The 25918-nt window shown below is 44.6% G+C and overlaps 1 long non-coding RNA gene across 5 annotated transcripts in view; it reads left to right on the top strand.

The window, feature by feature from the left end:
- The window catches only part of LOC147365893 (uncharacterized), a 185538-nt gene that overhangs the window by 151983 nt on the left and 7637 nt on the right, over positions 1-25918 (top strand). For 4 of the 5 annotated variants that reach the window (XR_015132989.1, XR_015132999.1, XR_015132988.1 and 1 more), the window contains one exon: positions 11197-14936. The exons of the other annotated variant lie outside the window; for it this stretch is intronic. This is a non-coding gene — a long non-coding RNA (uncharacterized LOC147365893). Of the gene's footprint in view, positions 1-11196; positions 14937-25918 lie in introns of those variants that run through there. 5 annotated transcript variants of the gene reach the window in all.

Here is a 25918-nt window from a genome sequence, read left to right on the forward strand (position 1 = left end):
TGAAACGTGAAAGTGAAGTCGCTCAGTCGTGTCCGACTCTTCATGACCCCATGGACTGCAGCCCACCAGGTTCCTCCATCCATGGGATTTTCCAGGCAAAAGTACTGGAGTGGGATGCCATTGTCTTCTCCGGAGCTCGAGGCAGGTGGAAGTTATTTGTGGGAAGGCACTGGTTATCTGGGCCTGTTTTGCAGTGTGCCTGACACAGAAGACATGCCTGTGTGCCCTGGTGGAAGGAAAGGGCTCTCAGGGGCACCTCTGTGTTCCAGGAGTACATGGAGCCAGCCTGGCTCTAGCTGACACTTACTGCATTCCCTGCAGGAACAAGGTACATGTCTGGAGGCCACCCCCATGTGGGAGTGGAGCTTGGAAACCTGGCTAGGGATGCAGTGGAGCTGCCCTGGTGGGCAGGGACTTGGGCAGGAGAGAGAAGAGATCACCTTTTCTGGTGGGTGGAGAGTCGGGGAGTTCTGAGGGCTCCCACACTGCTGGTGGAAGAAGGAAAGACGTTGCAGGGAGGACAAAGCTCCCATTCGGGACCAGACGCTATGTCTTCAGGCCCTACTTGACTTTGATTTGCAGTCAGCTCATAAGACACCCACTTTGGAAGGTAGGAGGGAGAAAAGGACGATGTGAAGGAAGCTGATCTGGACCAGTCACCATGCTGGGCTCCAGGGAAGTGTACGCAGCACCGGCACACAGAAGCCCGGGCATTAGGTGCTATCAGTGTTATTGACATTGCTGCTCATCCTCACAACGCCACAGGGAGGTCTTATTACCTACATTGTACAGATGACAAAAATGAAGTTCAGGAAAGAGAAGTGATTGGGGAGGGAGTCAAAATTTAAGAACAGTTTGTCTGACTCCAAACTCCAGGTGTCAGATCCCTGTAGTAGGGAGAGCCTGGCAAGGCTACAGCTGGTGTTGGTAAAGGCGCAGTGAGGGGAGAGAGTAGCAGGTGGAAAAGAGGGAGGTGGGGACTGGAAGTGGAGGGAAAGAATTCCTTCTGGAAAAGCTCCCCCCAGCGCTGGGCTGCCTTGTGAAGCTGCCCACCAGGAGTAGGGGACCAAGAGAGGCCAGGGACAGGACTTTCCTCTCCTGGACAGGCTTAGAGCTGCAGGCAGGCTCTGGGCATCAGCAGGAGCATCAGCCACTGTTAATAGAGAAGCAGCCTTGGCACCTGGCTGGGGCCATGCCTGGTAGGGACCAAGGCAGCCTCTGAGCCATCTCTGAGCCCATCCTGGGTGCTTCAGGGGCTGAGGCGGTTCTTGGCTCCCAGGAGTTTTGTTATCAGGTCCTCAGCCAAGACCATATGTGCACTTACTTGTTGCCGGTGTGATGGGATTCGCCTTCTCTGACTTTTACGCCTTTAGGCTAAATGAACCCAGAGGACCACATGACTCAAAAGTTGATTCATCTTTCCATGTCCAAGAGTTACAAGTATCAGAACTCTCAGGTGAGATCCACTCTTGGCATCATGACCACATTCCTCTTTTGAAATTCCTCTTTGCAAAGAGAGTGGCATGTGTTGTTTTTTCCAGCAGTAGAAACAATAGGTTGGTACAAAAGTAATTGTGATTTCAGACTGTGAATTTTAGATTATAACTAGGCTCAAACATATCTTTATTAATCAAAATAGGAACCATTACAATCAACACATTTTTACCAATGAGAAATAAGTTTGCTGATTCCTGTAGTGTAAAAATTCATGCTTCAGGATTCGATGAACTCTTGGAAAGCACTTTCTACCTGCTGCCAGTTGTGGTAGCATTTTGCCTGCAAAAAGTTGTCAAGATGCTTGAAGAAGTGGTAGTCAGTTGGTGAGAGGTCAGGTGAATACGGCAGACAAGGCAAAACCTCGCAGCCCAATTCATTCAGTTTTTGAAACATTGGGTTGGGCATTGTTTTGCAGAAGAATTGGGCCCATTCTGCTGACCAATGCCGGCTGCAGGCATTGAAGCTTTCAGTTCACCTAATCGATGTCCTGAACGAACTTCTCAGATGTAATAGTTTTGCCAAGATTCAGAAAGCTATAGTGGATCAGATGGGCAGGAGACCACCAAACAGTGACCATGACTTTTTGGGGGTTCAAGTTTGGCTTTGGGAAATGCTTTGGAGCTTCTCAATCCAACCTCTGAGCTGGTCACAGCCAGTTGTATACAATCCACTTTTCGTCCCACGTCACAATCTAATTGAGAAATGGTTCCCTGTTGTTGTGTAAAATAAGAGAAGACAACACTTCAAAACAGTGATTTTTTTTGATTGGCAGTCAACTCATGAGACACCCACTTATGGAGTTTTTTCACCTTTCCAATTTGCTTCAAATGACAAAGGACCATAGAATGGTCGACATTGAGTTCTTCGGCAACTTCTTGTGTAGTGGTAAGAGGATCAGCTTCGATGATTGCTCTCAATTGGTTGCTGTCAACTTCCAATGGCCTCCCACTATGCTCCTTATCTTCAAGCTCTCGTCTTGAACCACCACTTTGCAAAACTCCTTGAACCACCACTTCACTGTACATTCATTAGCAGTTCCTGAGCCAACTGCGTTGTTGATGCTGTGAGGTGTCTCCGCTGCTTTATGACCTATTTTGAACTCGAATAAAAATATCACTTGAGTTTGCTTTTTATCTAACATCATTTCTATAGTCTAAAATAAATATAAAATAAACAGCAAGTAACAAGTCATTAGCAAAAAAATATAAAGCAAGAAATGTGCATTAAAATGATGTACAACACAACCACTTTTGTTTAGGAAAGTATTCCAATATCAAATGGCAAAGTTCAACAGTGTAAAACCATAATTAGTTTTGCACCAACCTAATACAAATGTTTCCCTCGGAAACCTTGGCTGTTTTACTGATAACTAATTTGTTTAGTGATAATGATTACCCAGCAGCAGTTGAAGTAGGGACCCAGTATCACACTGCAAAATTTATTATGTTCCCTCTGTGTGCAGATCATTGTGCTAAGACGTTGGGGTGCTGCAAAAGATGTGGGGGTGCAGGCCTCAGCCAGGAGAGTTTACAGGCTAATCAAAGAAAGAAGATGGGAAAAACAACATGATACACAACTGCAACAGACAGGATCTATGCCGCTCACACAGCCATAGTGTGATAAGAATTGAGTCAGCGATGGAGACAAAGACTTCAGGAGAAGGAGGTCCTCCAGCCATGTTTTGGAAAAGAGAAGCCAGAGTCTGGCAAGGAGAAAGGAGGAGAGAAGGACAACACTGAAATTGACCTTGGGGTATTTTTTAAATGTTGCTCTTGTTCGTGTTGGTTGATTCAGATCAGCCATAGTGCATGAAGGATAAGAATATTTGATTTAAGAAGTCAAACAGGATCTTCTAAAATTAGGTCAGAATATTTGCCCAAGGAGAGGTCAGAGCCAGGTTTCAGAACTGTTTGGGAAATTGTTAGTATTGGTCCCAGGACCTGATGCTTTAGTAGTAAGGTAGGCCACGTGAATATTTGCTTTCTCTGCTGATGCAAATGGTAGATCTCCCAGGCGAATAGCTCAGTGAGCCTTGCCTTCACATCTCTGAAGGTGAAGATTTTGGACTGCCTTTGTGGGCAATGTGGTACCACTGGAGGATTTGAAGCGGAGAAGGCAATGGCACCCCACTCCAGTACTCTAGCCTGGAAAACCCCATGGACAGAGGAGCCTGGTAGGCTGCAGTCCATGGGGTCGCTAAGAGTCGGGCACGACTGAGCGACTTCACTTTCAGTTTTCACTTTCATGCATTGGAGAAGGAAATGGCAACCCACTCTAGTGTTCTTGCCTGGAGAATCCCAGGGACGGGGGAGCCTGGTGGGCTTCCGTCTATGGGGTCACACAGAGTCGGACACGACTGAAGTGACTTAGCAGTTAGATCATCATATCTGTATTTTAGAAAGACCATTCTATCATCTGTTAGTATTATTCTAGGCTATAATTTTGAAATACCAGTAGTCTTTCTTCTCCCAACATCTCTTTATTCACCTCTCACCGACCTCTCATCTCCTTGCTCCTTCAAGCAAGGTTAGTGTGGGTTTATCACCTCAGTGATGGAAACTCAACAGATAACAGGCATATAGGTGCCTGTTTTGCTGGCTTTTGAGTTTCTCAAATCTAAGCCCCTGTGTGAAGGAAGGACTCTGACATCCACCAGAGATTTGGGAGAAGATGTGATGCCTCACTTGAAGGTCCCTGTCTCCAGTCTCTGGGGAATTTGGGGGATAAAGGGGTGCAGAGGGAAAGCAAGAGCTGTATAGTCATTAAGGGATTCTTGAAGGCAGGGTTGTGTGTCCCAGGTGGCTGGAAATGGAACCCTAGGATAGAACCACCAATTAGGTTGTGAGACTGGAAAGAGGAACCTGCCCCTTACTTCTAGGATGGAGCCCTAGTAAAGTGGCAAGACCCTAAAGAAGTGGATCTGGGACCTGTCTTGGCAGACAGGGCTGTGAAACAGCCCCACAAACTTCCCCATGCCACAGCATGGATTGAGAGCAAGGGAATTACCCCCATGCTGCTGGGAGGGGCTGAGAAGAGTGGCTGCTTTGAAAGGGTTTAGTGGGTAGGAGTGAGGGCAGCTCAGCTGCCATCTGCATGGACGATGGTCAAGGTCAAATGAGATGATGATGGTCTCAGCAGATGCACATGTGGACAGATGACAAAGACTAGGTGTCTTCCCCAATCCTCCCCCCACCCCACCATAATATAGCCATGTGTGCCCTAGAACAAAGACATAACCTCAGATTGGTAAAGTTTTGACTCCTCTCATGAGATGAGGGCCAAAATAGATATTAAGTTGGACTATAGAAAAAATAAGGGAACTTTCCAGGTGGCATTAGTGGTAAAGAACATACCTGCCAAAGCAGGAGACATAGGAATGCAGCTTCAATCCCTGGGTGGGGAATATCCCCTGAAGAAGGAAATGGCAACCCACTCCAGTATTCTTGCTGGAGAATCCCATGGATGGAGGAGCCTAGCAGGCTATAATCTATAAGGTCACAAAGAATTGGACATGACTGAAGGAACTTAGCATGTAGCATGCATAGAAAAATAAATATTTACATATCTGTAGACTAAGGTTTGTATCTGCTACTGTCTGTTGTTAAATGATATAGATTTTTTTTCCCCAGTTAGTTAACCTGGGGTTCTATTTGACTTTATACAGAATTTTGGAGAGAACTCTGGAATTTTTAAATGTCACAGCTTTTACCTCTGATCCTGTGTTTTGGGCTCAATGTCGCCTTCTTTTAAGTCCAGAAGATGCTGAAAAACAATTGTTAGAGTAGTACAAGTTTATGTGAAGAGTAAACAGAGCAAAGGGTAGGAAAATCAGCATGTAGTAGGTCCTGGCCAGGCCAGCTCATAAGCCCCGGCTTACATGCATGCTCAGTTGTGTCCAATTCTTTGTGACCGCATGGACCACAGCCCACCAGGCTCCTCTGTCCATGGGATTCTTCAGGCAAGAATACTAGAGAGGGTTACCATGCCCTCCTCCAAGGGAATATTCCCAACCCAGGCATCAAAACTGGGTCTCCTGCCTTGTAGGCAGATTCTTTACCATTGATCCATCCGGGAAGCCCCATAAATCCCTCCTGCTGCCGCTGCTGCTAAGTCACTTCAGTCGTGTCTGACTCTGTGTGACCCCATAGACAGAAGCCCACCAGGCTCCCCCGTCCCTGAGATTCTCCAGGCAAGAACACTGGAGTGGGTTGCCATTTCCTTCTCCAATGCATGAAAGTGAAAACTGAAAGTGAAGTCGCTCAGTCGTGCCCGACCCTCAGCGACCCCATGGACTTCAGCCTTCCAGGCTCCTCCGCCCATGGGATTTTCCAGGCAGGAGTACTGGACTGGGGTGCCATTGCCTTCTCCACATAAATCCCTAAATGGATGTAAATAGAAAATTCTTAGGTTCCTGTAAAATAAGTGTAGATAAAGGGAAGTTGCTTAACATGGAGCACTGGCATTGGAAAAAAGAGAGACTATATGGGAGAATATTTTATCCAGTCCTGGAGATAGACCTGGGGCATGTGGCTTGTTGAGTGGCAGAACTGTTGCCTGGTACAGTGATATAAATCACCTCTGGAGACTGACATGGCTCTTCCAGGGGGGAAAAACCAGGGGGCCCCTTAGTCTTGGGCTCCTAGGGCCGGTCCACTCCTCACCCCGGGGGCTGTGACCCACAGCACCATCCTAGGTATGTCCAGCTGAGGAACGAAGGGGACCCTGGGAGGCTGGCTGTTGTGAGGCACCTGTATTCATTTTTAAATACCCTGGCATGAGTAATGTGATATGTACGTGAACAAGTAAATCCTAATCCTTTCACTCTTGGTGTGTGTGCGCTCAGTTACTCAGGCATGTCCAACTCTCTGCAACCCCATCCACTGTAGCCAGGCTCCTCTGTCCATGGGATTCTCCAGGCCAGAACACTGGCGTGGGTTGCTATTTCCTTCTCCAGGCAGGGTGGGCTAATTAGTAGATAAAATAAGCAAGTCAATTCTGGTCTCTGTCAACAATTTAGGTTGCATTATTTGCATAAAAATGTTAGAAGTAATTTTTGATTTAGTAGGACCCACAGATTTTTCGGTATGTGTTTGGGATATGTGTTTATACAATAACAAGACTAATCGCCTTGTGTGAATAAGGGTTAAAAATCACCAAGCCCCAGGTTCGCTGATGGTTCAGTGGTGATGAATTTGCCTGCCAATGCAGGGACAAGGGTTTGATCCCTGATATGGGAAGATCCCACATGCCGCAGGGCAGCTAAGTCCTTGCACCACAACTATTGAGTCTGTGCTCTAGAGCCCAGGAACTGCAACTGCTGAGCCCGTGCTCCACAACAAGAGAAGCCAATGCAAAGAGAAGCCAGCGCACAGCAACTGCAGAGGAGCCCCCGCTTGATGCATCTAGAGAAAAGCCCATGCAGCAGCAAAGACCCAGTACAGCCGGAAATAAAATAATAAATAAAAAAATTTTTAAATCAGCAAGCTCACTATTATGTCCTCATGTAGGGCCAGGGGTTGGAGCCCACTGCTGTGGTGTCTCCAGGGATAGGATGGCTGTCAACCTCCCCCAACCCCACCCATTAACCAGAGGAGCCCAGTCTTTGTGTTCACTTCAAAAAGTCTGCCTCCAACAGAGGTTTGAAGAACGGGACAAGAGTACAAGTGGAGATCCATATACCATGTGTCCAATTGCACATGTCCAAATTCTGCTTTATTGACTATGCCAAAGCCTTTGACTGTGTGGATCACAATAAACTGTGGAAAATTCTGAAAGAGATGGGAATACCACACCACCTGACCTGCCTCTTGAGAAATCTGTATGCAGGTCAGGAAGCAACAGTTAGGACTGGACATGGAACAACAGACTGGTTCCAAATAGGAAAAGGAGTACATCAAGGCTGCATATTGTCACCCTGCTTATTTAACTTCTATGCAGAGTACATCATGAAAAACACTGGGCTGGAAGAAGCACAAGCTGGAATCAAGATTGCCAGGGGAAATATGAATAACCTCAGATATGCAGATGACACCACCCTTATGGCAGAAAGTGAAGAGGAACTCAAAAGCCTCTTGATGAAAGTGAAAGAGGAGAGTGAAAAAGTTGGCTTAAAGCTCAACATTCAGAAAACTAAGATCATGGCATCCAGTCCCATCACTTCATGGGAAATAGATGGGGAAACAGTGGAAACAGTAGCAGACTTTATTTTTGGGGGCTCCAAAATCACTGCAGATGGTGACTGCAGCCATGAAATTAAAAGACGCTTACTCCTTGAAGGAAAGTTATAACCAATCTAGATAGCATATTGAAAAGCAGAGACATTACGTTGCCAACAAAGTTTCGTCTAGTCAAGGCTATGGTTTTTCCAGTGGTCATGTATGGATATGAGAGTTGGACTGTGAAGAAAGCTGAGCACCGAAGAATTGATGCTTTTGAACTGTGGTGTTGGAGAAGACTCTTGAGAATCCCTTGGACTGCAAGGAGATCCAGCCAGTCCATTCTAAATGAGATCAGCCCTGGGTGTTCATTGGAAGGACTGATGCTGAAGCTGAAACTCCAATACTTTAGCCACCTCATGCGAAGAGTTGACTCATTGGAAAAGACTCTGATGCTTGGAGGGATTGGGGGCAGGAAGAGAAGGGGACGACAGAGGATGAGATGGCTGGATGGCATCATCGACTCGATGGACATGAGTTTGGGTAAACTCTGGGAGTTGGTAATGGACAGGGAGGCCTAGCATGCTGTGATTCATGGGGTTGCAAAGAGTCGGACACAACTGAGTAACTGAACTGAACTGAACTGAAATATAATTTTAAAGCTGTAAAACTAACCTAAAACCTATACTAGAGAATATATTCTGTCCTCTTGCCTTGAAAACTACATCAGAGGGACTCAGAATGCCCAGACTGAATATAGAATCCTCAGACCCATCAGGGTTTCACTTGCTCCCCTTGGCTCCCCCTTCTCAGCCCACACTCAACTCTGTCTCGCATGTTGAGGACTCCCCAGTTCTCTGTGAAGAGCTGTCCTCTGTCCATTCCTCAGGTCTAGGTGTGAGCTCAGCCATGGGTCAGTCTATCCTCAGAACTCAGAGTCCTGGGAGAGGCCTGTGTAGGCTGTGGAGGTGAGTTCAGGACCCTTGGGCAGGGAGGTCTCTGGGTACTTGGCCTAGAAGGTGAGGTATGAGCTCTAGGTAGACACATTCCTGGGTCCCTGGAACACATCACCCTGTATGGACAGGATGCCTGAGGAAGGCACTCTTTAAGGACGGTGTTGAGAACAGCAAGCCCTCTTGCCTGTGTGTTTCTGTTGACTTTTTGGAGGGTGGGTGGTGGTAGAGATGCAGGAAGAAAAGAGAGACATGTCTTCTCAACTACCAATGAGATAATTTTTAATTAATTTTGTCTGCTGTGTATCAAATGTCCCTGCATTTGACGGAATTTGTTGAGTTGAGACTTATATTTATTGCAACAGCTCCACTTGGCAGCAAACTTGTTGGGTGGGGGACGTACAGCCCCTGCTTGTGTCCAACCATGGGAGGCTACTGATATTTTCTATGGTGGAATCATAACTACAGGATGTAGAACCAGTCGTGGCTCCAGAGTCGTCCTTGTACCGACTCACGCCCATGCTGGTCTTAGCATGTGCTGAATTAGTTGGTTTATGATCAGACCATTCAAAATGGCTGTTCTCTCGCTCTTTGTTCATCCCCTGCTGGACCAGTCCCTGCTTTACTCACATAACTATCCAATCCTCTTATTTAGAAGGCTTCATACGTAACTGCCTATGTGCTTGCCCCTGCCCCTGCCACTGGTTTCCTGGGTAACTGATGAGCCAACCTGACATCAATTCCACCTATTGATGGTAGCCGCCTCCTCTCCCTTGCTGCTTCTTCTCTGGCTGCCATCTATGGTGGGAGGTTGCTCCAGGACCTTTTGCTGATGTCTCTGTTGTTGTCTCTGGGCTGGGCAACTACAAGGCTTGCAGACCTGTGGGGTGTGGCCCACCAGTTGGGTCCAGCCCACCAGTTGGGTCCAGTAAGAGCTTTCAATTCTCCCCCTAAACTTGGAAGTGGAGTTCTCAAGGAGGTGGTGTAAGTTCATGAAGCTAAGGTTTGTCTCTTTGAGTCTATAGTGGTCCTTTGGCAAGAACCCTCTTCCCACCAGTCTTCAAGTTTGGAGCTGGGATAGCGTGGATGGGAGCCTCATCCAGCCCCACCTAGAGGGCTGAGGAAATTAGGGTCGGGGAGTATGATTTCTAATAACACAGATTTTTCAGGAAACTGTAACAAGCCAGGAGAGCCACTGCATTCTCTGGGGAGGCACTTGGAGGAAGGGAGGAGAGTGGGTCCGAGACAGCCGGATTCTAGACTCTGCACTGCCAAGAATTTACCTGTGAACTTGTACAAACCTCTTTCTCTTGCTGGGCCTCAGTTTTCCTACCTATAAAATGATGAGTGTGAATTAAATGATCTAAAAATCCATCCATTCTAGTGTCAAAATCCTTAGGTTACCTTGGGTTTTGGTCTCATTGGGTAAGGTGACTTCTTATTAAAAAAATTTATTAGAGTATAGTTGATTTAAAATGTTGTGTTAGTTTCAGGTATATAGCATAGTAATTCAGCTATACATATATTCATTCTTTTCCAGATTCTTTTCCCATATTGGTTATTGCAGAATTTTTAGTAGAGTTCCCTGTGCTATGCAGTAGGTCCTTGTTGGTTATCTATTTTATATATAGTAGTGTGTGTGTTAATCCTTAACTCCTAATTTATTCTCCCCCCTCCATGTTTCTCCTTTGGTAACCGTAAGTTTGTTTTTGAAAACTGTGAGTATGTTTCTGTTTTGTAAATAAATTCTTTTATATCATTTTAAAAAAATTAGATTCTACACATGGCTCAGGTGGTAAAGAATCTACTTGCAACGTGGGAGACCTGAGTTCAATCCCCGGATTGGGAAGATGCCCTTGAAGGAGGGCATGGCAACCCACTCCAGAATTCTTGCCTGGAGAATCCCCATGGACAGAGGAGCCTGCCAGGCTATGGTCCATGGGATCGCAAAGAGTCAGACACGACTGAGCGACTAAGCACATATGATATAATGTAGAGTATCTATTATATATTCTACTAATGATTTAATATGATATTTGTTTTGCTCTGACTTCCTTCACTTAGTGGGATAACCTCTAGTCCATCCATGTTGCTGCAAGTGCCATTATTTTGTTCTTTTTATGATTGAGTAGTATTCCATTATATATCTGTATCACGTCTTCTTCATCCATTCCTCTGTCAGTGGACATTAAGGTTGCTTCAGTATCTTACCTATAGTAAATAGTGCTGCAGTGAACTTTGGGGTGCATATATTTTTTTTCTTGGTGGCTTCACAGCTGCAGAATCTTAGTTCCATGACCAGGATTTGAACATAGGCCTATGGCAGTGAACTCTCTGAGTCCTAATCACTGGACCTCCAGGAAATTCCTGGGTTGCATTATCTTTTCAAATTGTGGTTTTCTCTGGATATATACCCAGGAGTGGAACTGCTGGAACAGATGGTAGCTCTATTTTAATTTTTTTAAGGAACCTCCATACTGTTCTCCATAGTGGCTGTACCAATTTACATTCAAAGAACAGTATAGGAGGATTTTAAGGGGACTTCTAATGTTAGTGAAGGTAACACTCCTCTCTTATCCTTCTCTTTTCAGTCCTTCAAAAATGGACTTCATTCTGGAGTTGTGGTGGGCAACCTGCATCCCGGGGGCCCTGAGAAGAGACTCTGTCCATTTGCCATGAGTCAGCAAGAACCAGTGACCCTGCACTCATCTCTCTGTGGCAGGCTTGGATGGCCCTGCTCAGTCAGGCCATGCTCCTACAGGCTTCCCTGGACAATTTCTCTCCCATCGTTTTAGTTGAATTGAGTGTCCACGTGTCAGTTGTTATTCAGTGAATCATGTGGTTTATAGATGTAGAGCTATCGTTTGAATCTAGAATGCCTTTCCTCTCCACCTCAATAGCCCATGTGATCTGTATGCTTCTCTTTAGCTCCCTTCCTTTTCGAGAAAGGTAATTAAAAGAATACTTCTTGAGAAGGAGGTGGCTGGAGCAAGCTCTTCACAGCTTAACAGCCTATCAGGTGCTGAGTCTGTCTCCTGCTCTTAGAGATGGTTCCAGCTCTTAGGTGCTTGGCCACTATGCACAGAGGCAAATCCAGCCTGGGCACCAGCCAGACTCAAAGATCTTCCAGCTGCCTCACTGATTCCTTGAGAGTGGGTGTCCTTGAGTGTCACAAGTATGTAGGAGTGACTGAGTGTCTTAATTACCGGAAGAAAGGTCAATTTCCTTGGCCTTGTTTACATGTCTTAAACTGGCAGTCATGACCTCAAGATCAGTTGCAGGAGATTGGGAATAGGTTGTGTTGCCAAGTACTTGAGTCTGAGACTATGCAGTGTTGGAGGCAAATCTGGCTTTATGGGGCCCCTTCTCTTCTAGGTCACATCCACCTTCCTCTTCCTAGTGGCCACCTCAGTTCTCCTGTGGACCCTCTCCCTCCCGCAACCCACTTGGTCAGTTCAGACCCCATGAATGTTCCTCATCCTGACCCTTCTCCTCCTGGGATGCACTCCTCTGCTTGTTTGCTGGACTGAAGCAGAAAGATGACATGAGTTTGTAGCATGTAGCAGAGAGATGACTGTAGCAGAAAGACAACATGAGTTTGAGCAAGCTCCGGGAGTTGGTGATGGACAGGGAAGCTTAGCGTGCTGCAGTCTGTGGGGTCAGAAAGAGTCAGACATGACTGAGTGATTGAACTGAACTCAGCAGAAGGATGCCTGAGAACTTCTCATGGGAATGCAGGAGATGAACAAAGGAACTAGGCGGGATATCTGTTCCTTAGGAGGAGACCACTCTCCACCCTGCTTCCGCTGCCTCCCCTAAGAATGTGGTGGCTCTCCTGGCTTGCTGCTGTTTTCTGAAAACCCTTAGTTCAGTTTCCTGTTGACAAAATTATGAAGAAGGTCAAGCATACTTCAGGCCCCTGGCTTCCCTTTCTGATACACCTTTTCCACTCTCTGCTCCAGCCTACCTCCCCCAATCCAACTCTTTCCTGTGAAAACCTCTTTCCCTGAAAAATCTCCTGCATCATTTCTTTATTCTGCTAAGATGCAAAGTCAGTGCTTTACCCTCCTCAGGGATATTTTAAGCCTCCTCGCTAATTGCAGAGTGAGTGAGAGACTCTGTCCTCTGTTAAAGGAACTTCAGGCATATGCTAGCCCATGGGAGGTTTCGGGAAGAGAGAGCACCTTCTATGACATTCAGATCACACCGACTTTGAGCTCCATGTGCCACAGAAGGTCAGTTCAGAGTCTGCTGATTGGTTGAAAAATTGTTTCTAGTCTGAGGATTTTTGAAAACTCTTTCAATGCTGTACTGTGGTATGCTAACTTAAGAGGAAAAAAATCCTCCAGAGATTACTTCAAAGTATCACTTAAAATTTATAAATGAAGGAAATGATTCCATACTCTACCATGATGATTTAACTTGGCTAGGTCATCTTACACTAAAACATGGACTAAAAAGATGATTTTTAATGGTGGACCCCAATCTTTATGGCACCAGGGGCTGGTTTCGTGGCGGACAATTTTTCCCCAGACTGGGGGTAGGGTGGGGATGGTTTGGGGATGATTCAAGCACATTACTTAAAGTGCACATTATTTATAGTGCACTTTATTTCTATTTTTATTACATCAGGTCCACATCAAATCATCAGGTGTTAGAACCCAGAGGATGAAGTATCCTGTTGTATAACATTGAAAGTGAAGTGAAAGTGTTAGTCGCTCAGTCATGTCCAACTTTTTTCAACCCTATGGACTGTAGCCCTCCAGGCTCCTTTGTCCAAAGAATTCTCCAAGTAAGAATGCTGGAGTGGGTAGCCATTTCCTTCTCCAGGGGGTCTTCCTGACCCAGGGATCGATTCTAGGTCTCCCACATTGTAGGTAGATTCTTTACAGTTTGAACCACCTTGATGTAGATGGAGAGTATTCAACTGAAAAATACTTACAAGTCTTTTATTCTTGGCCACTGGAATAGGATTCATGGACTAGCGGCATCTGTGTCACCTGGGAGCTTGTTAGGATGCAGGCCCCCAAGCCCCACTCCTGAGTTGAAGAATCAAATCTACATCTTAAGGTCTCCCAGGTGATTTGTATACACATTGAAGTTTGAAAAAAAAAACATGGCCAGGGTCTTCCCTGGTGGTCCAGTGGTTAAGATTCTGAGCTACCACTGCAGGTGGTATGGGTTGGATCTCTGGTTAGGGAATTAAGATCTCGCATGCCACGTGGCCAAAAAAGAAAGAAAGAAAACCTGGTCACTTACTGGAATTATTTGATATCTTTAAAAATCTATAGCTACTTGGATTCTACATTCAAAGTCTTTTCAATGTGTTGGGAGTAGAGCCCAGTGATTTCTATATTTAAAAAGATCCCCCCAGGAACAGTCAAGTTTGGGAACCATCTTTTCTGATGAGGAAAATGACCACCAGAGTGGTAAAATGACCTTTCCAAATTATCAACAGATTAAAATCCAGATGCTGACCATGGGGCCAATCTAGCCTACACACACATACACACACACACACACAATCATATTATCACACGAGATTGAAAAGACTGTGTGTCTGTGGACTTTGTCCCAAGAAATAGAAGGGATTTTGTCTGATGCAGCACTGAAGCTTGGCAGTAATACAAAGGAATTAGAGGACTTGGGCATGGCTCTCAAAAAGCTTCTAATTCAATGGGGCAAAGATGGTGGTGGTCAACTGTTAAATAAAACACACAAGGGAATTATACATACATTTGTCACTCTAGACTATATACGTGCATATGTACATGTTGGAATTGTCTCCTCCTCCACAACCGCATAGCATTTTGTTTGTTTCCCCAGTGGACCATTTCTGACCTCCACTTTTTTCAGAAGTCTTTGTGTTAAGCTTTATGCTCATCCCATGTGCCAAACTCTTTCTTAATGACTCTTGTAGCCAGGCTGCTGGTGCTCTGCACACAGTAGGGACTCAGTAGTATTAGAGGGATATGGTGAAGGGTGAGGACTCGCCTCAAAGTAATCATGTGATCAGTTACTTAATGCTCAGTGGGTGCATTATACTGAACTAGTGGTGTCTAGAATGTCACATTTATAAACTATCAGTTCTACCTCAAGAATATTTATAATCTAGTAGGGGAGAAAATACAACTAAGATGATTAGATAGCATGTAATAAGGGCCAACTGAAGGACATAGCACCGAGATTCTCAACCCTCTCAGATCCCAATATTCTCTAATAATTTAAAATGGCTTTATTTTCTTAAAACAGAATCCATGAATAATAAAAACGAACTCAAAATCTGTATAATGAATTGCTTAATTCTGATATGAAGAAATAAAATCAATTTGCAATGAAACAACATTTCAATATATAAATGCTCAGGCACATTTACACCAAAAACAAATGAAGTCATCAGATGTAAAATCACTGTTCTGGGGACAGCTACCAGAGCATATTGATACAGATATATTGTCCTGGAGATTGAAGTGCTATGAGCAGCATTCCTGTCAATGATGTGTTTCCAAAATGAAGAACAAAGGTAAAATTCTGAACAAAACAAAACACAGTCTTCCCTCAATTCACAGAAGTTGAATTCCTAGAAAATTCACTGGCTACTGAAACTGTGTAAACAACACTTTGTGTCTTTGTGGAAAAGGGGAATTAGGTTCCAGGTTTAGAGAATTAAATAAAGGTTTTTCAGCTTCCTGACCTCCTGGTGGCACTTTGGAGAGTCACATGATGTATGAGCCAAGTCTTTCTTCTGTGGGGCCATGCTGCACACTGCAGACTGCCCAGCTCCGTCCCGCCCACGGAGGCCAGGAAGGATCCCTCCCCATGGCACCCCCCACTGTGACAACCCCCGCCCCTCATGCATTTACAAGACACCTATAGGTGCAGATGCAGAGGTCTGGGGTGGAGCCTGGGACTCTGCATTTCCATCCCAGCCCTAAGTGATGCTGGAGAGATCTGGGGAGGAAGAAATGACCTTCCTTTCAAGAGAAAGGAACACAAACTGGGGCTTGAAGAACAAACAGCTGTGGAGCTGATGATGTTCCATGAGGCCCAGGCTGTGGGGAGGCAGGCCCTAGAGACATCTGGTAGCAAAGGGTGCCCAAAGCTGGTCGACAGCCTTGTGCCCACAGCCACTGTACCACTTGCCAGGCAGGGGAAAAAAAACAACTCCCTATCAGGGTTGGGTCTGCCAGACCCTGATGAAATTCATTCCTTTCAGTAAATCCAGCAGCTTCCCCTTTGATAAATACTGTCAAGTCTGGAACATGTGGTGCTAACAAAATATGGTTTTAATTTGGGGTCTGCTGCATGTGCAGTTAAATACTGTGCGTGTGTGCACAAAGGCTGACTCATGGCCAGCCAGCTTTATATGCCTGGGCTGAAAATGGCTCAGCCCAGGAGGATTCGCTTATACAGATTCTGCTGCTCTGAAAGGCAACCTAATCCCCAGCATCAATTTTAATGCTCCAGGACTTCTTGTGAACACGGAAGCTTTTAAAGCCCAGCCACTTGTGCGTTTGCATGCCAGGCAGGAACAGCGTACACTTGTTTTTCTGATATTTTATGCATGCTTCTTGATCATATGTTGTCTGACATTCAGGGAAAAAAAAAAATGCACCATTTTTGTTAGCAACTCAGCACTGCATTAAAACGTGATGGTCCATAGCTTCGTAGGAAAGGGAGTGTGGGGAGAGGAATCGAGAATCATAGTTCAGCAAGAGACCTGGGCTTATTCTAGTGGTACTGGTTCCTGGGAACACAGAAACTCTGGGTGTTTTTGTCAATCTGCATGTGCCCGTCTTGGAACAGCTCAGTGAAAGAAGGAAACTGGCTAAACAAGTTTCAGAGGTGAATCTGCTGGTAACTGTACCTCTAGTTTATCGTGAATAATGAAGACGTCCTGCCATCCAGGGCGCGGGTCACAGAACTGCGTGGAGCCAATTGCCCAGCAAACCAAAGACTACAGCACCTGCCCAGTAATCTCATCGGGGAAACAAACAAAGTTGAGAATGAGGTCAGCGGCAGGTGTCCTCTGCATGGCAGGATGCAGAGCAAGTGAAGAAGTTGGGTGAGTGTTGGGAGGGCAAGAAAGAGGAGGGAATCAGAGTATTTCTGCCCTGAAAAGGACCATCTCATCAAGAAGATGAGACTAGTGGGGAGTGAGCTGTTTGATAAAAACAAGCAAGGAATGAACTGATTTCCTGAAAAGACTAGGATTTTATCACTGAGGGAACCTGGGTATAAAAGAGCTGATAGGAATTTTTCCAGAGGTCTCTTCCATGTTGCATTCTTAAATTTGTCAGAAGTGTATTTCTTTTTATGATTAGACGCAACTGCAGTGACAGAAAAAGCCTGAAATACTGTGAGCAGCGACTGTGAGTCAGTCACTGGTTACAGAGGGAACTTCAACGTGGGCAAGGCATTGTGGAAATCCTGAAACTTTGAATATCCGTACTTATTTTAATTTTTTGTGGCAAAAGTGAAGCGTGCTTATTGTAGAAAAATGTGAGATCCTAAAATTTCAGACATTTTTTGAGAAATTGGGGAGAGTTCTTTTAATGGCCAGCCTTTACTGGGCTCTCTTAGGACCAACAGGTTCAAGTTAGAATGTGCTTAGGAGCAGTCAGTGGGGACTGAGTAGATCAAGAGGCTCCCAGAGGTATTTTTTCACTGGTCTCTGGGGTCTGCTATATTTTCTCTGCTTTCCTGGAAGCAGGGGGAGAAGAGGAAACCTCCACTCCCCCCGCCCTCCGATGCTGCTGGATGGTTTGGAACTGCAGGAGCTGCCGGTCAGGCATTGGCCAAGTCAATGAACGTTCAGCAGTGTTGCTGTATCTGGCGCTGTTGTCTTTTTTCCTTGGATTGCATCCTTACTATGGAAGAGATGGAAAGGAGGTCCTGGCAATTTGTCTGGGCAAAGAATTCAGACCTCTAACAGTATACAGAGTGTGTACCATTACGAAGGGCGGGGGAGAGGGTTTGTTTGTGAGAATTCATCACAGTGATGAAATGCTATAGGGACAAGAGGTCGGTGGGCATTTAACTCAAACCAAGTTTAACAAGTGGAACAAGCCTCTAATTGGAAGCCTGGATTCCACATTAAACGCCATTCTCCACCTGATCCCTTTTACAGATACTGCTATGGTATCTAAACTTGGTGGATATCACTCATCCCAGGTCCCCAGGCACTATCACCATGAAGCAATGACACAGCACAGCACCTGCCTCCAGCAGCCTCGAGCCGAGGGGCAAGTGGGAAAAGGGGCCGGTCCTTTAGATTCCCTGCTTCTCATTTTGTAACCTTTTAACCCCTTCCAGGTACCTTGGTTCCAGTCTCCTCCAATAACCTTTTTAGTGGGCTTCTGTTGTGTCTGCCCTTCTAGTGAATAAGAATCCAGATATTTATCAGAGGATAGGTTTCCTAGGTGGCTCACTGGTAAAGAATCTGCCTGGCACACAGGAGACACGGCTTCAATCCCTGGGTCAGGAAGATCCCCTGGAGAAAGAAATGGCAACCCATTCCAGTATTCTTGCCTGGGAAATCCCATGGACAGAGAAGCCTGACAGGCTACAGTCCATGGGGTCATAAAGAGTTGGATATGACTTACTGACTTAGCAGCAGCAGCAGAATTTGTCAGGAGACCTGTCCATTCCCCACTTTCAGCCTATGTAGGTCTGGTGAAACTGCCAGCCCTCTGACTATGAAGTGGAGCAGATGAGCCACACTTAGGCCAATCATTTCATCCTGTTTCATGGCCATGTGATTGGTCCTGTAACCCAAGCATGTAACCCAGGTAGACCCTATGAAAGGAAGTGAGATTTTTGTGAGTATTTATGAAAAATAGGCTTGCACTTTCTCCCCTGGACTGGACACTTGAGAGGATGCACAGCTGAACCTGTTGCCATCTTCTTGCAGTCACAGGAAGCTGAGATTAATTCTGTCAGTGTGATAGGTGGGTCTGAGAGCTGGGAACAAGAATCAAACCAAAACCCCTGCCTTCTGATGATACTATATAAGCCCTAAATCCAGCTATGCCTTAAGCCCTACCTTGGAGTATTAAACTAAGCTTGTCAACAAGTTCTCCTTTTGCTTAAGCCAAAATTGAGGCATGTTTTCTGCCACTTGTAATCAGAAGACAGATACACCCAGGAAGCTCTTGTTCTTTTTCATTGACCCATATCATACTTTCGGGAAAGGATTGGCCTTTGTAAATTATGAACTCTGCTAATGCTTCAAAGTATGGCTCCTTCAAGAGAATTTTTAGTTTCAGCAAATGTTCGTTCAGCAAATATTGAGCCCTTTCTGTTGCAAAGAAACAAGGGAGCGTATGCCAGAAGGAAGGGATAGGCTAACTTTCCCACTGAACTCACTGTTTTAGTGTCTAGTCTTGGCCATTCAGATTAGTTCTGACTTAGCAACTAAGTATCTGACTAATCCTTCTGCCAAAAACAATGATAAATTCTGGACCAAAAACAAGACAATAACAAAACCTGTTCTAAGGTCCTGGAGAGCAACCAAAATGGTTTTGTTCTGAAGACTAAAGCTGCAGAAGATATGACCTTGAGAAAAGGGAAGCCCACTGGGTGAGGTCTATGCCAATCAGGCATTTCCTCTGCTGGCACTCACTTCCTCCCATGGTGGCAGGAGACAGAGCTCAACTGGAAACTGGCAGCCTTTGGGGCTGAGGAGCAGAAGGTGGGCTTTGGGGCTTCCACAAGCAGCTGAAAGGTGGAAAGGAAGGAGTCTCAGAAAGGAGGGTGCCTCAGAAGGGGAGTGCCCAAATCTGGGGACAGACTTCCCTCCAATCCCCAGCTGACTCCTGGACAGCGCAGGTGCAGAGTGAGGTGCAGGAGCCCAGGGAAGAGCAATAGCTGGAAGGCTAATCTACGGCTGCTTTATGCTGGGAGATGGAGTTTAGAGTTCAATTCCTGCCTGGTTAGGGGGCACGACAAACACCCAAGACTTTCCACAGAGACCGGAGGGCACACCTTAGGAGTAAGGATCTCTTCCCAGGACTAGAGCCTTACCCTAGAAATAAAGGCAAAGCACAAATAGACTGCCCCCCTGAACAGAGCTTAAAACCAGTTCTTCGTAGCTGCATTATTTAATACAATAACCTCTACAAGCCTTAGTAACTTGATTAAAATGAAATAAAACTCAAAATGCAGTCCATCAGTCACTGGTCACATTTTAAATGCTTTTAGCCACTTGTGGTTGATGTCCATTGTATTGGACTGTGTATAGAACATTTCTATCACAAAAGTTCTATTGAATGCTGTGGCTCCAGAGGTTCAAGATAATATGCTAATAATTTAACTGCTTGCAACAAATCTCAACTTTCTTTAAAGAAAGATAGCAGAATCTAAATTCTCTTCAATTTATTGTCCACAAGACTCAGTACACAATAAAAAGATTAATGTGCAAAGAGGCAGGAAAATGTAATCCATAGTAAAGAGAAACAGCAGTCAATTAACCCAAAAACTAAAGAGCCTCTTGATGAGGGTGAAAAAAGAGAGTGAAAAAACTGTCTTAAAACTAAACATTCTAAAAACTAAGATCATGGCATCTGGTCCCATCACTCCATAGCAAATAGATGGAACAAAAATGGAAACAGTGACAGATTTTATTTTCTTGGGTTCCAAAACCACTGTGGATGGTGACTGTAGCCATGAAATCAAACGACTCTTACTCCTTGGAAGAAAAGCTATGACAAACCTAGACAGCATATTAAAAGCAGAGACATCACTTTGCTGACAAAGGTCTGTATAGTCAAGGCTATGGTTTTTCCAGTAGTCATGTACGGATGTGAAAATTGGACCATAAAGAAGGCTGAGTGCAGGAGAATTGATGCTTTCAAACAAATACAGTGAATGAAATTGAAGACTCATTGGTTAGGCATGATAAAAAAGATGCAGTACGTGAAATTATCAGCAGACTTGAAGATAAATCAATAGATATTATCTAAACAAAGAGGGGAAAAGGTAAAAGAAAAAGAACAGGTCTTTAGGCTGTAGGGTAGTATCAAGCAATCTAGCATATGTGTAATTGGAATCCCAGAAAGAGAGGAGACAGTAGATGAAGAAGAAAAGGTTATTTGAATTTCACGCCAGTCAGAATGGCTGTGATCCAAAAGTCTACAAGCAATAAATGCTGGAGAGGATGTGGAGAAAAGGGAACCCTCTTACACTGTTGGTGGGAATGCAAACTAGTACAGCCACTATGGAGAACAGTGTGGAGATTCCTTAAAAACTGGAAATAGAACTGCCATATGACCCAGCAATCCCACTGCTGGGCGTACACACCGAGGAAACCAGAATCGAAAGAGACACGTGTGCCCCAATGTTCATCGCAGCACTGTTTATAATAGCCAGTAATGGAAGCAACCTAGATGTCCATCAGCAGATGAATAGATAAGAAAGCTGTGGTACATATACACAATGGAGTATCACTCAGCCATTAAAAAGAATACATTTGAATCAGTTCTAATGAGGTGGATGAAACTGGAGCCTACTATACAGAGTGAAGTAAGCCAGAAAGAAAAACACCAATACAGTATACATGGAATATATATGGAATATATAAATATATATAAATTCCATATATATGGAATTTAGAAAGATGGTAATGACAGCCCTGTATGTGAGACAGCAAAAGAGACACAGATGTATAGAACAGTCTTTTGGACTCTGGTCGGGGGTGGTGGGGGGGATGATTTGGGAGAATGGCACTAAAACATGTATAATATCATATAAGAAACGAATCGCCAGTCCAGGTTCGATGCAGGATACAGGAAGGTTGGGGCTGGTGCACTGGGATGACCCAGAGGGATGGTATGGGGAGGCAGGTGGGAGGGGGGTTCAGGATGGAGAACATGTGTATACCCATGGTGGATGCATGTTGATGTATGGCAAAACAATATTGTAAAGTAAAAATAATAATAATAATAATAAAATAAAATAAAATAAAATCAGCCTGAAAAAAAAATTAAATAAAAAATCCAAATTGTGAAAAAAAAAGAAATATTATAAATTTTAAAAATTTGAGAAAAAGTAATTTCAGCAGATCCCAAATGGAATAATTTCAGCCATTTAGGTGTCATTGATTCAACACCCAGTCTCACCTACTTACCAACAAGACATAGGAGAATTTCTGTAAGCATAATAGGGCCTGGGGTAGGCTATAAATATTGAGAAGCAGCAGTGATGCTGACAGAATCTGGCTGACTTCAGGAAGCAATTTTAGAGGACACTTTTCCTACCCAATAATCTGTTGTTCCTCTTTGAGGCCAACAGATGGGGTCTCCAAACATTTTACCTTGATTTGACTCCAGCTTAAATTCAACTTGAAGGTCATGTTATATTTATATGGAGATTAACAGGGATTTCTGAGAGCTAGAAAAAATGGGATGGGGTAGGGTAGAAACAAAGGAAGGCTAACTCAAAGCACAAATAGCCTCATATTAGGAATCAGGTTGAAGGAGGGAAATAAAGGAAAGATTGGGGACTTCTCGAGTGGTCAGCCAGTTAAGATTTCACCCTCCAATACATGGGGTGTGAGTTCAATCCCTGGTTAGGGAGCTAATATCCCACATGCCTCAGAGCCAAAAAACTAAAACATGAAACAGAAGCAATATGGTAACAAATTCAATAAAGTCTTAAAAAATGGTCCACATTAAAATTTCTTAAAAAAAAAAAAAATGATTGGCAGGAATTACCCCCAGTAACTCATATTCCTGCTGGGTCCTGCTCTGTTACACAGGCCACCTAGGAGGCTTTTTGTGGCAAATAATAGCAATTTTAAAAAATTAAAAAGCAAACTATGCCAAACTGACTTACCTATGAAAAAACTCAACACCTTACAAAACTGAAACTCCAGAAGTAGGGTAGGTTCCAAGGCTGGTTGAATCAGCAACTCAGCGATGTCAGTAAAACCTGTATTTTCTCTTCCCTGTTTCGCTTTTCTCCACAAAGTCTTCATCTTAAGATTGAGTCTCTTCAGGTTTTAAGAAATCTGCTGGTACACAGGGTTATGTATGTAGACTTGTTTACATCTAGCAGGAGAAAGAAAAAGCAAGAAAACTCCTCCTTCAAGCAAGGAATATAAATCCTTCCCTTTAGTCTGATTCAGCCACCTTAAGTTGTGCTGATAAGGGGAAAAGTGTTTACTGAAATAAGATTTCCAAACTGAGATGTGTAGGGTAACTTTAAGCTTGAATCTCTGCTCAGGTTCCTAGGAGGGGCCTCTGATATCAAGGAGGTTCTGAAGCTACTGATCTTGATCATTTAGAAGTAAATCTCCTGTAGCAAGAGTAAATCACATTCTCGCTTATTTTATGTTGCTAAGGAGCAAACTGACAAGCCTATGATCACCTGCACTGTGGTGATTTCTCTAGGATCAGTCATTTCTCCAGTCCCTCAAGACAAGCTCTGATAGTCAGCAAGGGCACACTGTTTGAGACCATTTATAAGCATTTTACAGATGTGAGAGCTGGATCATAAAAAAAGGCTGAGTGCCAAGAACTGATGCTTTCAAACTGTGGTGCTGGAGAAGACTTGCGAGAGTCCCCTGGACTGTAAGGAGATCAAACCAGTCAATCCTAAAGGAAATCAACCCTGAGTGTTCATTAGAAGGACTGATGCTGAAGCTGAGCTCCAGTATTTTGGCCACCTAGTGCAAAGAGCTGACCTATTGGAAAAGACCCTGATGCTGGGAAGGATTGAGGGCACGAGGAGAAAGAGATAACAGAGGACGAGATGGTTGGATGGCATCACTGACTCAATGGACATGAGTTTGAGCAAACACTGAGAGAGTGGAAAACGGGGAAGCCTGGCATGTTGCTGTCCATGGGGTCAGAAAGAGTCAGACATGACTTAGCAACTGAACAACAGCAACAAATAAGCATTTTAGGTGAGAGATGATAATAATCATAGTACCAATAATAGAGCCAATCTGCTCACAGCATCACCCATAATATATTGAGGACTCTCACATAAACAACAAAATCCCAAACAATAATCACAAGACAACATGAAATTGAACAACACTGATTGAAAATTACGTGAAGAGTTTTGAGTGAAAGCACCCAAAGGGCAATAATTTGTTATGTGACTATTCTAAGTCACTCTGTGGCATAGAGAAACAGTTTGTTAAGTGTATTTTCACATGTAACCAGATATGTAGTCTAACTTGGCCTATTTATTTATGGTGCATGAGTATCCTTCCTAGGAATGAGAAAAAACAATGACAAAGACTTGTGATCTATTTGTCAAGACTGGGTCACAGTTTTCAGCCTAAGAATTAGTATTAATGATCAAGTCAGGAGGAAAGGAAAAAAGCTTATTGGGAGAGCCAAAGGGAAAATTGGTAAGTTCAGTTTCACAGTTTACACATGGACTTTTGTTTTACTTACTGATACCTGCAGAGTTTGTTTAGCCACCGATGGTACAATTAAAAAGTCCTGAAAGTTTAGTCTCATGTCATCTTTTTTATTGAGAACAGACATCAGTTACATCGTCATCTACCAAGTGATCTTTGAAGCACCCTGGCTGCCCAGTAATTCCATTCATTGCCCTAGATGTGCTGACAATGGGTTGAAGCAGAGGGTGAATACCCACACAGAAGTGAAGAGGGGTTACAGCAGCACAGAGAAATCTTTGGAGGACAAGAGCAAGTACAAGGCCAAAAGATGAGGTAAGAGGCAGCATAGAAATCCTTGAGAACAGTGACCTACACTGTTCTTGCGTGCTAAACTGCTTGAGTCGCGTCTGACTCTCTGCGACCCCATGGACTGTAGCCACCCAGGCTTCTCTATCTGTGGGATTCTCCAGACAAGAATACTGCAGTGGGTTGCCATGCCCTCCTCCAGGGGATCTTCCCGATCCAGGGATCAAACCCAAGTCTCTCATGTCTCCTGCATTGGCAGGCGGGTTCTTTTCCACTAGCATCACCTGGGAAGCCCGAACTGTCCTTGGTGGGAGTCTTTTCAAACCACAGAGTCTGGCAAACTAGGAAAACAGGAGATGAAGGTAAAACTCATGCCAGACTCAGCAAACAGCAGCTGGAACCAGAGAAACCCGAGGACAGCCCTGAGCATGGAAAAAATACTTCTAGTTATATATTATTCTCCAGAGCCAGACCATACACAAAGGGTCACCCTTGAAAGTGAAGGATGATTTGACTTGGCATATGTGTCTGTCTTTGAAAAGCAGTATAATGCTTTCTGGACACAGATACTTATTTTGAATCTTCCTAATGGCAACTCTTTTTATAAGCTGTGATCCAAATGTACTCAAGTTGAAACTTCCCTCTTCATCCCTGGTCACTCCTGCTGCCTCTGCTCACGTCAGCTGCTGGAGAACCTCTCTCTCCTTGCCTGAATTGAAACTCAGCTCTACCCAGAGAGTAGCAATTCTTTTTCAGCTCTCTCAAGTACTCTTCCACCACTTACACCCCCAGGACAAGGGGTGGGAATAACCTGTCCTCATTCCCTGGTGCAGAATCCAAACATTCCTGTAAAAATGGCTGCTCTTGGAAGTTCTGGTGTTGTTGACACCCACTGGCCACCAGAACACTCCTTCTCCTTCCCCAAGAACTTCTCCTTCTGGCTCACCATATGCCCTTACACTGCAACCCTGCCATCCTCCTAGTAGATGGGACGATACCCATAGATGACATAATCAGCATTCTGGCCTCTCAGTTCTTTAATCAACCCCATCTCTTCCAGCACCTGCTTCTCTGTTACACCATAGATTTTGTCATCTGTCAAATCTCCCCTCTGTCCATAATCCCATCTCATTGTAGGCTAGTCTGCTTTCTTACCCACTCTGTGCCCAAACCTTGCACAAAAGTGAAAATGAAGTCGCTCAGTCATGTCTGACTCTTTGTGACGCCATGGACTGTAGCCTACCAGGCTCCTTGGTCCATGGAATTTTCCAGGCAAGAGTACTGGAGTGGGTTGCCATTTCCTTCTCCAGGGGATCTTCCCAACCCAGGGGTCGAACCCAGGTCTTCCGCGTTGCAGGCAGACACTTTACCATCTGAGCCACCAGAGAAGACCAAACCTTGCATACATGCGTGCTAAATTGCTTCAGTTGTGTTTGACTCTGTGACCCCATGGACTGTAGCGCACTAGGCTCCTCTGTCCATGGGATTCTCCAGGCAGGAATACACGAGTAGGTTGCCTTGTCCTCCTCCATGGAATCTTTCTGACCCAGGGATCAAACCCTCATCTCTTGCATCTCCTGCATTGGCAGGCAGATTATTTACCACTAGCGTTACCTAGGAAGCCCGTGCCCCAACTTTACTGAGGCTCTTAA

This window comes from Bos grunniens, chromosome 9, assembly GCF_055505025.1.
Source record: "Bos grunniens cultivar Pamir isolate PY7600 chromosome 9, Bosgru_T2T1.0, whole genome shotgun sequence".
Classification (NCBI taxonomy): domain Eukaryota; kingdom Metazoa; phylum Chordata; class Mammalia; order Artiodactyla; family Bovidae; genus Bos; species Bos grunniens.